Raw genomic sequence first — 14,165 nt, forward strand, 5'->3', positions numbered from 1 at the left:
GTTCCAAACCCCCCCCCCCCAAATGTAGTTACCTGTTGTAATCTGCTCACATAGCTGAGGCCATTGCAGCAGTAATCAATATTATAAACATAGTACAGTTGTGTAAATTGAACTTACTGTGACAGTAGATGTTTGAATGATCACTGCTGCAGTAGCCTCTACCTCCCTCATTAACTCCCTCCACCCCCCCATTGTTGTTTGGTGTGTTTTTATGCCAGGGTGTGGACATTAATATTTTGAAGTTCATGGCATAGTCCTCTCAGGGTTCAGCCTCCCTCATTCTGCTGGCAGGAAAGCTCTGAATGGACTTTGTCCCCAAACTTGTCTTTTAGTCAGCTGAGCTCAAGCTGTTTGACAGTTTAGGTGTGTAGAAGGTTCCTTCAACTTTGGAAGCTGGCTGGCCATGATACCCTTAGTATTATATAACCCACACAGCTAAGGGTACTACAGCAGTGATCATTCAAACATCTACTGTTTTGGTAAGTTCAACTTACACAACTATATTTTAGTTATATGACAAACTCTTTGCTGCATTTGTTCATACCTAGATGTGTCTAATGAGTTCTATTGAATATTGTCCAGTCTGTCATCCTTAAATAATAAGCCTTTGCTAAAGAAAGGCTCATTCTCTAAAAGGAATAATGAGCTTTGAGAACAACATAAACTGACTTAGTATTATCTGGCAGTCCTTCTATAATGACATCTTATAGTAACTGCAATTCTGAGTGATGACCAATACAGAGTTTAAGTTCATGTATCTTCTCAGCAGGCTCTGGCAATTGAAAGACAGCCAAAAATGCTGGTAGGTGCCTCTCAGTTAAAGCTCACTTGCAGTACTGAATACATACCTTATCTAGTGTATTAGCTATCTGCACAGACTTGCCTGGCTTATATTGAACTTGCAGAATCACCCCCTTCTTTGTTCAGTCTGTTTGCTCCTCCTGTTTTGTCAAGAGCCAGACCAATAATTCCTTGATTACAATGAAAATTATACAGCCTGTTCAGTCCCTTCTGGGGTGACAGCCATATAAAGCCATTCACTCACCCCCAAAGCAAGAGTAAAGTGTTAGGAGGTGTGCTATTCAATTGTCACTTTTCCTTTAGTACCAAAGAAGGGGAACACGTGGAGACCAATTTGGATTTATCTATCCTCAACACTTATCTGGACATTCCCAAGTTCAAAATGTTGACATTACAACAGCTTTTACCTCTGCTGGGCAAAGATCACTGGATGGTGACTCTGGATCTCAAGGAGGCTTACCTTCATGTTCCTATCAGGCTAAGTTGCAGGAAGTATCTGCGTTTTTGAGCTGGGACTTCTCATTATCAGTTCTCTGCATTGCCCTTTGGCTTATCTACTGCCCAGAGTGTTCACGAAGGTTCTGGCTCAGTGATAGCTTTCTTCAGGCTAAGAGGAATACAGATCTATCCTTATTTGGCCGATTGCCTGATTCTGGCCCAAGGAAAGGACGAACTTCTTCATCATTTGCAATATGTGATAGCAGTGCTAAGATGCCTGGTGTATTCTGTGAACGAAATAAAGTCCAGTCTAGTACCCTCTCAGGACATGTGCTTTCTGGGTGAGAGACTGAATACAGCATCCCAGATGGCCTTTTGACCCGGACAAACAAAAGAATCTTTCTCTTTACTTCCATCAATTGTCTCATCAGTCCAGGCTGACTGCAAGGACAGTCCTTCAAGCCTTGGGGTTCATGGCATCTTGTATTCTGGTGCTTCCCAATGCCAAACTGCATATGAGGAAGCTGCAATGGTATCTCAAAAATGTATGGACACAGCACTGCCAAGATATGGACACTGTCATTCAGATAATACCTTGCATTCAAAGGAATTTTTGTGGTGGGCTCAGGAATGTCACCTAAACAAGGGACTCTCTGTGACCCGGCCAGAGGCGAGTCAGATTCTAACGACAGATGCCTCAGACAAAGCTTAGGGAGCTCATCTAAATGGAAAGTGGGTACAAGACACGTGGCCTGCCAGACTTCAACATCTACATATCAACTTGAAGGAGATGTTAGCAGTCAATTGCATTAATAGCTTTCAAGGATTTACATCTCCCAGGGCAGGTGTTGATTGTAAGAGTCAACAGAACTGTGATGTGGTACATCAACAAGCAAGGGGAACACATTCTTATCCTCTATGCAGACAAGCAATGATTTTGTGGGAGACTGCTCTCAGTTTACAGCTAAATCTTCAGGCAAGGTTTCTGCGGGAGCACAGAACTCCTTAGCAGATGTGTTGAGCAGGCAAATTATGGATCCCCACGAGTGGAAATTGGATCCTCATGTATTTCAGAAATTGACAGTGTTATGGGGAACTCCAGACATAGATCTGTTCCTTCTCCACTAAACTACCAGCTGCCAAAGTTTTGCACAAAAGGTTTCATCCCACAGCTTGGAAAGTGGATGCTCTTTCATTCAAATGGAACAATCTTCATGTGTATGCCTTTCCACCTCTGCCTCTCCTCCCAAAGGTACTCCTGAAGGTCAGACAGGACAAACCAAAGATGATTTTAATAGCTCCAGATTGGCCTCGACAGCACTGGTACCCATTACTGAGAAGTCTGGTGCAGGAGCCTCCATGGCCTTTGCCTTCGATTCCACACCTGCTGTCTCAGGAGAACAGTCATTTACTCAATGTCAAACTTCACTCTCTTCACCTGACAGCCTGGCATATTCTGTTTTGAACCCTGGAGGGTCTCAGCTTCCACAGCAAGTTTTGAATGTTATTTTGGAGGCCAGAAGGCCTAGTACAAGGAAAGTGTATGCAGATAAATGGAAGAGATTTTTATTTTGGAGTACAGCAAAGGAATTTGATGTTTCTAAGCCTAATTTAAGTGTGGCTCTTCAATATCTTACTGAGTTACTGGACAAGGGTTTGTCCTTCTTTTCTATTAAGGTTCATGCTGCAGCAATTTCTGCTCACTATGACTGTGACCCACCATTGTTTTCTCATCCTTTGTTTAAGCAATTCCTTAGAGGGGCAAAGAATATAAGACCCCCACGGAGAGCTCCTACTCCTGCTTGGGATCTCAATTTTGTGTTGGAGAAACTCACTCTACAACCTTTTGAGCCTGCAGCTACTGCTGAGTTGAAATATTTATCATGGAAGACTGCTTTTTTGTTGGCCATTACCTCTGCGAGAAGGGTTTCTGAATTACAGGCCCTTATGGCAGTTGAGCCTTTCTTGATTTTCCATACGGATAGGGTATCTTTCTATTACTAACCCTTCCTTTATGCCTAAAGTGGTTTCTAGTGTGGCTTTAAACCAAACTATTCATTTGCCTACTTTTTATGCAAACCCCCAAAATAAAGGGAAAAGATTTTGCACACTTTGGATATACACAGGCAGTTCGCGATATTATTTGAGCAGAACTAAAGGGTTCAGGCAGTCTCAGCAGTTATTTGTTTCTTTTGCTTTGGGTTCTCAGGGCAAGCCTGTGTCATAACAAACTATTTCTAAGTGGATTGGGTTTTGTATTGCTTTCTGTTATTCCCATCATGGTAAGGAGATTCCAGCTGGGATTAGGCCTCATTCCACTAGGGCTACTGCCACTTCTACAGCTTTTAAGGGGGTGGCAACTAAAGATATTTTGGAGGCAGCCACTTGGAGTTCAGTGCATACTTTCTCTAAGCATTATCACCTTCCACTTTACTCTAAATCGAGGGGCTGGTTTTGCCACTGCAATTTTACAGGGCATTTTGGCAGCTCCTGCTTTATAGTTTGCCATCCTCCCTTAGCTCTGCTTTGGGATTCTACCCAAGTGTAAGGACTGCAGCAATGTGAGATGAAGAACATAGTACAGTTTTGTACCTACCATAAATGTAGATGTTCAAGATCCACATTGCTGCAGTCAATTTCCTCCCTCCTTCCCCTCTGTAGTTAGAGGCGGTTGTGTGGTTTGGGTTGTACATATTGTGAATATTGTATATATTGTACATATGGTTAGTACAAGGGTGGTTGGTTGTTTTTTGCTGTCTTTTGGTTTTGACCTTTCTGTTTAGGGTCTTCTGACATCTGGGGCAAGAAAAGACTGAGGATATGACGTCGGTCATGCACATTTGTACCTGACGTCCTGATGTCAGTCTTAAGCGCCTTGACCGACGTCAGCCTAATACTTTGATATTCGGGCCGACCGAGGACAGCGGACTACCCCAAGTGTAAGGACTGCAGCAATGTGGATCTTCGAACATCTACATTTATGGTGGGTACAAAACTGTACTTTTTTTCCAGAGTATGGGAAGTCTCTGGGACAGGAGTCTATCCATCCAGCATGTTCTGTTTATTGTGGTGACAAGGTTTAGGTCCCTAGGGCATGTAGCTCGGAGGGATTAGGATTTTTTTAAGTGGAGCATGTCCAACAGCTCTGGGTTTGACATAGCTTTGTATGTTAGGCAGAGATTGCCTCTGAGTAGGCGATATGCAACAGATTAAAGCTGGAGTTTTTTGAGACGGTCTGTGCAGGGCATCTGTTTGAGGCCAGTAAAACTCTTTGTGAGGTATTTCTGTGGCCTTTCCAGTTGTTGTAGATATCTTGTGAGGTACATGCCAAAAGGGGTATTGTACTCTATAATGGGTCTAATGAGTAATGAGTAATGGGGATTTGTTTCCAGTGTTTGGGTTTGTCAAAAGAGAAATCATTTAGTGGAGACAACATATATCCTTAAATCTAGGTCTCTCCCTCTCCTTCCTTGTCACAAAGCTGTGATTTCCCACAGATGCTTCAGGCTTTGCTTGGGGAGCAGTTGCAGGAGGGATAAAGGTGCAGTGTTGTGGGACACTAAGGACAGATGCAACACCATAAATATCTAAGAGATGCTTGCCATTATCAAGGCATTCAACTCTTTGAATCAGCTTTGGCCCTGGGGCCTCTTTAAAGTGGTTTCAGAAAATACCATTGTCACATGGTACATCAAAAATTAAGGGGTAACCAGGTCTTACCCCCTTTGAAGACTAGCCATATTAGCTTGGAATATAGCTTCATGGCACAGTTTCATTTTACAGACATCCTACATTCTGCTGGAGCAAACTTGTGTGGCAGAGAAGCTGAGCTAGACCAAGGCAGACCATTACAAATGGAAACCTAGATCAGGAGGTCTTTCAACATTTGATACACCTCTGGTGAGTTCTTCAAGTAGTTCTTTTTGCCTCCTGTTTGATCAATCATCTGGCAAGATTCTGGTCAAAGACTCTATGCAAGAAGGCCAGGAAGACTGGTGCCTTTTCTTTTCTTTGGACAGGAATATTCCTTTATGTTTTCCACTGTTTCCACTAATATCCAGGGTACTTGTGAAGATTCAGATGGAATCTCCCAAGATCATTGTAGTGACTCACTTCTGGCCTAGGCAACTGTGGTTCTCTCTTCATTAGGAAATGGCCAGTGGCGATTACCACAAGCTCCCTCACAGACTGGACATACTCAAACGAAAACAGGGGTGTTTGATACACTCTGACATCAATCATTTTCGAGTGACTGGATGATAAGGTTTTAATTCCTTTTCTGCACCTGTTTACTAAGGATGGACAGCAGGTACTAATCAAGGTGAGAAAGCCAGTTACTAGAAAATCATAGATTAGCAAACAGATATGGTTTTCTAGCTGGTGCCAAGAACATAACCAGTACACACTCAGGGCTAGTTGTTCTCTGGTTTTACAATATCTGTCTAAGTTACTATCCTTTGGCCTTTCTTATTCCTCTATCAATGTTAATTTATCAGACATTTCAGCATTTCTACCCACAGCTCCTTCTTTTTCAAGCCAGTCTCATGAAAAATATTCTTGAAAGGGGGTTTGCATAAGAAGCCACCAAGTAGAGTGAAGGTTTTCCTTGGGATCTTAATTTTGTGATAGAGAAGCTAACACTTGCTCCATTTGAACTACCTGACATGACTGACTTGAGGTTCTTAACATGAAAACCAGTTTTATTGATTGCTCTTACCTATGCAACAAGGGTATCTGAGTTGCCAGCTCTTATGGTGAGACAACCTTACCTCATTTTCCACAGTAACAATGATTCTTTCAGAACTAATCCTTCTTTCATGCCTTAAGCGGTATCCAAGTTTACATATATCATTGCATTGATATCAGACAGCTCAAGTACTATCTTGACACAACTAGATCTCTCAGATCATTTGTTTATTTCTTGTGAAAGTAAGAAGAAGGGACAACCTGTGTCAAAACAGACTTTTTCAAAATGGTTGTCTAAGGCTAACTTTTATTATACTCATCATATCAAATCTATTCAGGGCAAGGTCAATGCCCTCTCTGCCATGACTTTGGCTTCATCTATGGCTTTTTGGAAAGCACTGAGTTCTATAAATATTCAAGAAACTGCCACTTGGTCCTCTATACATACATTTACAAAGCACTATAAGCCTGATTCTTTCTCTAGGTCCAGATCAAGCTTTGCTAGGACCATTTCCCAGGGGTTCTTAGACTTTTTTGTTCCAACCCCCCCCCCCCCAAATGTAGTTACCTGTTGTAATCTGCTCACATAGCTGAGGCCATTGCAGCAGTAATCAATATTATAAACATAGTACAGTTGTGTAAATTGAACTTACTGTGACAGTAGATGTTTGAATGATCACTGCTGCAGTAGCCTCTACCTCCCTCATTAACTCCCTCCACCCCCCCCATTGTTGTTTGGTGTGTTTTTATGCCAGGGTGTGGACATTAATATTTTGAAGTTCATGGCATAGTCCTCTCAGGGTTCAGCCTCCCTCATTCTGCTGGCAGGAAAGCTCTGAATGGACTTAGTCCCCAAACTTGTCTTTTAGTCAGCTGAGCTCAAGCTGTTTGACAGTTTAGGTGTGTAGAAGGTTCCTTGAACTTTGGAAGCTGGCTGGCCATGATACCCTTAGTATTATATAACCCACACAGCTAAGGGTACTACAGCAGTGATCATTCAAACATCTACTGTTTTGGTAAGTTCAACTTACACAACTATATTTTAGTTATATGACAAACTCTTTGCTGCATTTGTTCATACCTAGATGTGTCTAATGAGTTCTATTGAATATTTTCCACTCTGTCATCCTTAAATAATAAGCCTTTGCTAAAGAAAGGCTCATTCTCTAAAAGGAATAATGAGCTTTGAGAACAACATAAACTGACTTTGTATTATCTGGCAGTCCTTCTATAATGACATCTTATAGTAACTGCAATTCTGAGTGATGACCAATACAGAGTTTAAGTTCATGTATCTTCTCAGCAGGCTCTGGCAATTGAAAGACAGCCAAAAATGCTGGTAGGTGCCTCTCAGTTAAAGCTCACTTGCAGTACTGAATACATACCTTATCTAGTGTATTAGCTATCTGCACAGACTTGCCTGGCTTATATTGAACTTGCAGAATCACCCCCTTCTTTGTTCAGTCTGTTTGCTCCTCCTGTTTTGTCAAGAGCCAGACCAATAATTCCTTGATTACAATGAAAATTATACAGCCTGTTCAGTCCCTTCTGGGGGTGACAGCCATATAAAGCCATTCACTCACCCCCAAAGCAAGAGTAAAGTGTTAGGAGGTGTGCTATTCAATTGTCATTTTGAGCCAAACCCATAGCTTAAGCTCTCCACAAATGTTTAATGGCCCCCATATATGCTGCTATTATAAGGGGTTCTATGTTTGTTTCTGCATGCATAAGCATGCCACCTTGGCTTATATAAAGCAAATAGCCACAACAAAGCAGCATCTGTTTATACATTTTTGAAGTCTTCTAGCTGGGGTCATATCACTTATCTCACACTCATACCAGAACACTAATATCAGCCATTGATTGCATTTACTGCATCACTATAACGAACTGGAGTTTTCAGGGTCAGACTAAGGGGCTTTATCCATGTTCATCTTTCTGGTCATAATTTTGTAATGACATTACACCCTTGCATGCATTAATATAAATCTTTCTTAAATATGCCCTGAACTGCTTTATTATCTGATTCCACTACTACTCTTTTGCCATAAATGTAGTCATTAATATTCTGCCAGCCAAGAACTGTGGCTAACAATAACTTCTTGATCTAGTATATTATATGTGAAAATCAAAAATTTAAGACTTTTCACCAATTGCCCATAAGCTATCAGTCTGCCTTTTTGCAATAAGAATATACCAGTTCATTTTTGGCTTACATCTAACTGTAAAATACTAGTCTGGGGGCACATCAAAGAATATCAGTCTATTTGCTGTAGTAACTATACATTTAAGAATCTCAAAGCTGCTCTCATATTTTGTTGAATTAAACCACAATATGTCGCTTTCTGAGTGGTGCTATTACAGCTGGTAATTTAGGGGTAAACTAACCTATAGTATCATGCATAGGAAGTAAATATAAGATTATCTGTCACAAGAAATGAGAAAGCTTATGTTTGCATTCACTTTACAGGTCTCAAGATTAAGTCCAGTGGCAACACAATACAGCTGATGGACTGGAATAGAGTTAATGAGATGTGGCATTTGATTTAGTTCAACTTTAAACCTTTCTACTTTATTCTGACTGGAAGATTTATTAAATATTATGACACCAAAGAGTAAAACCTCATCGGTGGTGTTTACTACAACACAAAGCCCTTCATCTATTTTGATCTCAGCTGTCTGGTCTAGAGTACAGCAGTTTCCAAATGACAACCTCAGAAATTTATATTTGCAAAAGGTGCACTGACTTTGCACAATTAAGAAGTAACTTCATCTACCTTAAATTTCTGAAATCCTTGGTTAGCATGAAGTACAAAGAATTTACTATTAGTCAATTGTGATACTATTTCTACCATTTTAAATGGACAGTGTTCCCTTTTAGCATCTGTGTTCACATTCTGGATGTCTTTGCATATATTTTATTTGTTCAGCTTTACTAATGTTACCATGTTGTTTACCCATTCAATCCAGCCTGTTTCGCTATGCCTTCCGCAGCTGTGATACAATTTATTTTTAGAGTTCTTGCAGAACAAATCACAGTTATTGCCTTAGCTGAAATATTAGTATGATGTTAGCAATTTGGAGACACCCCAAGCCTTCCTAGCCCTCAGTCAAAGCATGTATCACAATATCATCAGTATTTTGTGACACACATTCAGCATTTTGTGACATATATTTCTGTACCTGCAATAATGTACAAATCACATAAACACTACTTCTTCTAAACCCATCAGCATTGTTGTAATCAATAAAATTAATTTTTGCATTACAGTTATGTAACCTGGTCTCAAAAGCATTAGTTGACTAATGACGTACACTACAAGCCAAATTACTTCTCTGATATTCAAGCTAAAGGCTAGTGCAAATATTTTTCTTTAATGTGTGCGTGTGTTGACTAACTGCTGTTTCATTGCAATCATATTTAAAATTCTCTCCTGTCTATATTTTGCTCTGTTTTGTTTTTTGTTTTGTTTGTTAGTTTTTTAACACAGTCATTCTTCATCTGTAAAGCATAATTACCTTTAATCATAACATGTTTTTCACAAGCATTGCAATATTATTTGGCTACTTTAACTGAGTTTGCGATGGTAGGTTTAAAATAACAGCCTCTGTCATTTTTTTTTTCATTTGTATGCATAGTCAGCACAGGGTTAACTGAAGGCCTTTAAATTATGTCCCAGGCAAGACAAATATAAGTGCTAAACCTAACCTTGTCCTTGCTCCTGCCAGAAACCCTACATATCAATTTGTGAAAATGTCTTTCCTCTAGCAATGTTTCTACTCAAACAAATTTGGTCTGGTGATAACATTAGGATTTGGGGTTTACTGACTGCAAAATGAAAATATTTGTTTTTTTTTAAAAGTAGCTTTTTTTTTTTTTTTTTTTTTTTTTTTACGGGTATGTTTGCTTTTGATGTGTTAGCATGTATTTTGCATCATTGTTTGTTTTTACAATTTGATTAAATGTTCTATAGTCTGACATACACACATGCATGAATGTATTCACTTTCTCATTCATGTCTAAGTCTAGCTGCCATGGCAGGACTGTGGCTATCTTTTAGGTTCAATGTTCTCAGCATGGATTACCTATCCAGTGACAAACAATGGGGATCCCCACTGAATTCATAGCTTTCAATTTTCAGAAAGGTTTCTCTAAATACTTAAAGGTGAATCATCTTGTGCCAAACATAAATGCAAAAAAAGTGTGAAAATTGAAGTTTTACTCATTTGTTTTAGCAATATGCGAGTATGAAGGCCTGAGGAGATGTGTCTAAAGAACTATGCAGTCAGCTTCTATTATCAAGCAAAGTAAAAGCATAACAAAATGTTTTTGGTATCCCTTATATTATATATCTGTATCTTTATAAATGTTCACACAATAATGGATGGAAATCTCACTGCAATATGAGCTTTTCACTTTTGACCAACCACAATGACACATACATGGAGAAAACCCCTTTTGATGAAAGTAGGCCTGCCCACATGAGATGCATATGCAAATATTTGTGTTGTTGTGAAAAAAGTCAAAATATTTGGTTATAATTTTTTTCCCTCTTTACATCTCACACTCAGAATAACAGCATAGTGTCAAAGGTAGTTACCTTGACATTTTATAGACCATTTTTCATGGGAAAAAAATATTCATACAGAACCATAATTAAACACTAATGAATTCAAATGTGCGTTTAAATCTTTAAATTATGCAATGGCCCCCCATTAATATTTCAAAAGGTGCATGCTGATTGGCCAGCATGCCCGTTGTAACTCCCACAATATACCAATGGAAAAAGGTCCGGTCGCCTGGACTTTTTTCTGTTGGTATAAAGTGCTCAAAACATTTTTTTTTAACAAATAAAACAAAAAAAAAAAAAGAAAAAAATGGAGCAATGGAGACTTTCTTTTCTCTGTTGCTTCCATTTCAAAGCATTGATGTACTGGGTATGCATGGGACGCAAGTCCCATACGCATGCTCAGTACATCAAAACAAGGAGGCAGTGTACCACAACCAGCGGAAGAACCGTAATGCGTCGTTATACAAAGACATTATTTAAGAAAAGTAAGTATTTTTTTTCTTAAATAATGTCATTGTATAATAGCAATAACCGACTCCGTGGTTGTGGTATATTAACATTTTCCCATGTTTGGCTTTATTTAATCACTCAGTCTTTGCCCTCATAATTAAACCACACCAGCCATTTGTAAATCTTCAATAAACCACACCACGTCATTGGTTATTGCTGAAATAATTAACTCAGCTCTGTGAGACAGATGGATGAATCCAGAATTGTGTCTCTTATAGCTTAAGTTCAAATAATAGCAGAGGCATTATAATAGTTGGGTGGGGTAGGACTGCAGTGAGAGGTGTTTTCTAATTTGCTCATCCTGGGGGGAAAGAGATAGTGATCCTTGCCAGGTGAATTGGCTCCTGTGTATGGGGAGATTTACTTGTATTCAATGGGCACATCACTGGGAGTGCATATGTATTTAAGCATAGATATTTAAGTAGAGGGCACTGGACACTATTGTAATGATGTGAAAGAAGAGATCAAGGTACCTTTGTTACAGTTATGACCAAAAAAAAAACTACTCTTACCCTTAATACATAATAAATAAGATATGGAAATGAATTGGCTGGACTAATAGGAGGGAGGCGCAACTGGCAGCAAGCATGGGAGGAAAAAGCATGTAGAAAGAAATGTAAATAGAGACGCACACTAACACATGCATGCACACAATGTGCGTGCGTGCACGCACATGCACACACACACACACACACACACACACACACACACACACACACACACACACACACACACACACACACACACACAAATATAAGCACAACAATAGAAGTAAAATAAAAAAGTCAAAGTTAACTAAACTAACCGAAATTAGTCTGTCCCCATCCAGTATCTCTTGGTTCAGCAGCTACTTGTCCAATGGGCAACAATTTGTTAGATTTTTTTTATACTGTTCCCTCCTCTGCCAGTCACCACAGGTGTGCCCCAAGCATCCATCTTAGGACCTCTTCTCTTCAACATTTTTACTAACAATCTTTATAAATCCTGCCCCAACTCAACTTTCATCCAATATATAGATGATTTTACAGTCATCACCTCCACTGATTATTTCTCAGACCTGCTTTCCAAAACCCAGCAAACTTTCACAAGTATTGAGATCTCGCTAACCAATAGCGAGCTAATACTCAATGCTAAGAAAACCAAACTACTTCTATTTCTGCCTAAATCACTCTCTCATAACACCTCAGCCTTCACTATCACCTTGTTAGACAACACCACCATCAATGTTGAATCCCATGCCAAACTTCTAGGGGTCCTTCATATAAATTACTGTATTAAAAATACTAATCAAAAGCTTGGCTTACTATACCAAAAGAAAAGATATCTCATACCAGAGGCAAGATGGTTACACTCTCTTGCTTACCTCCTATCCTGTCTCTTATTGTTTGTTTGTGTCTTTCGGCTTTTTCCAGTTAGGGGTTGCCACAGTGGAACTCCAGTCCGCTAATGATTGGCAGTTGATTTTTACGTACCAGCTTGCCAGGCCTGATGCACAACCTTCAACGAAGGTACGCCCATTCATGCATGTCTCCACGCAGAAGACGCTCTAGCTGAGAATCGAACCGGAGAGCGTCTTACTGTGAGGTGAGCTCCCAAATCCTCACTAACCTATAGACAACACTACTGAATAAGATGGAGAATACATATCACAAAATAGCTAGCTACACCACCAACACTCAACCTAAATCCCATCACTGCCTAGCCTTGAAAACACTGAACTGGCTTGAGTTCCCCAATCAACTTTTCTCTCAACTTAATATTATCCACTCCATCCTCCATAAACCCTGCTTCTGCCCTAACATTTCCAACATCTTAAATTACTACCTCCCAACCAGAAAACTTAGAAGCACCAGCCAAAACCTTCTTGACATTTACAAACTTAAAAAATCAATTGGAGAAACCCTCTACAACTATCTTCCCTCTATCCACTGGAATAAGCTACCTTTAACAATCAGATCTATCACACAACCCCACCCATTTAAAATTGTCCTAAAAAACCACTTTACTAATACCTGGACTTGCTCCTGTACACGACCACCATGAACTTAATCACCTGACCCCCATTGCATACAGCCCCTTCTCAATGTATACTTAATTCTAGCCGCAGAATTCGAAACTCCTTTTTTCACTAAATTTCTCCACTACTCATATTAACTTTCCTCCATTCTTTTCCCACTTAGCTTACTCCCTTTCTCAGATTTCACTTGATTCTAACTACTACTACTATCCTCTCTTATTTATTAATTAAAAAAAAAATCTCTAATGTTTCCCTCTTTTACCCATAGCCACCCCTCTTTCTCTTGACACAGCCTCTTTCTATCACCTGCTCTCTCTATCAACTTCCCATCTGCTTCTGATTACTGACGTGCATGCTGTTGCCTGTATGAACTACGATTTGATATACAGTACTTTCTGTACTCTGATCTTAAACTCTGAGTTAATTGTTATTATTTCCCCTCTAAATGGAGAACTCCTTATATAGTGGAGATATATGAATGACTATAACATATTGTTTTATTGCCTTTTTTGTAAATAACATATTTTAAACTCACATGCTATAATTGGGAATCCAAGAATGATAATGCAGGTTTTTATTACCTCATGTATACTGTACTGTTTGTAAATAGTTTTATGGTGCATGTAATACTTTATGGAGTTTTTCTCCCTGGGCCTCTGCTGAAAAAGGGTGCAAGCTCAGTCAAACATTCCCAGTCAACAAATGTCAAACAAATGTCAAATAAATAAACATAATTAAATTGAGGGGCTATGTTTCAACTTAAAATTATAATCAACTCCGAGCTTTCACAATATGACAAAATAATGGAATTTCTTGACAAGATGCAATTGTGATTTAAATGAAGTACTACTGTAAAAACTATCTAGGACCACTCTTTTATAAGACATGGTTATATACATCATTAAACAACGACCCCCCCCATTAATATTCCAAAATGTGCATGCTGATTGGTCAGCATGCACGTTGTAAATCAGAGTTGTAGTAATGGAAAAAGGTCCGGTCGCCCGGACTTTTTCAATTAGTATAACTCTTTTTTTTTTTTTTACAGCAACAGGAACGCAAAATCTCTATTGCGTTTTACCTGTCTCGCTATGTTAAACGAGTTTAACATAGCGAGACAGTTTTAAAAAAGCAACAGTGCA

Source organism: Protopterus annectens, chromosome 4.part1, assembly GCF_019279795.1.
Source record: "Protopterus annectens isolate FY-2018-M chromosome 4.part1, PAN1.0, whole genome shotgun sequence".
In the NCBI taxonomy this organism is placed as follows: Eukaryota; Metazoa; Chordata; order Ceratodontiformes; family Protopteridae; genus Protopterus; species Protopterus annectens.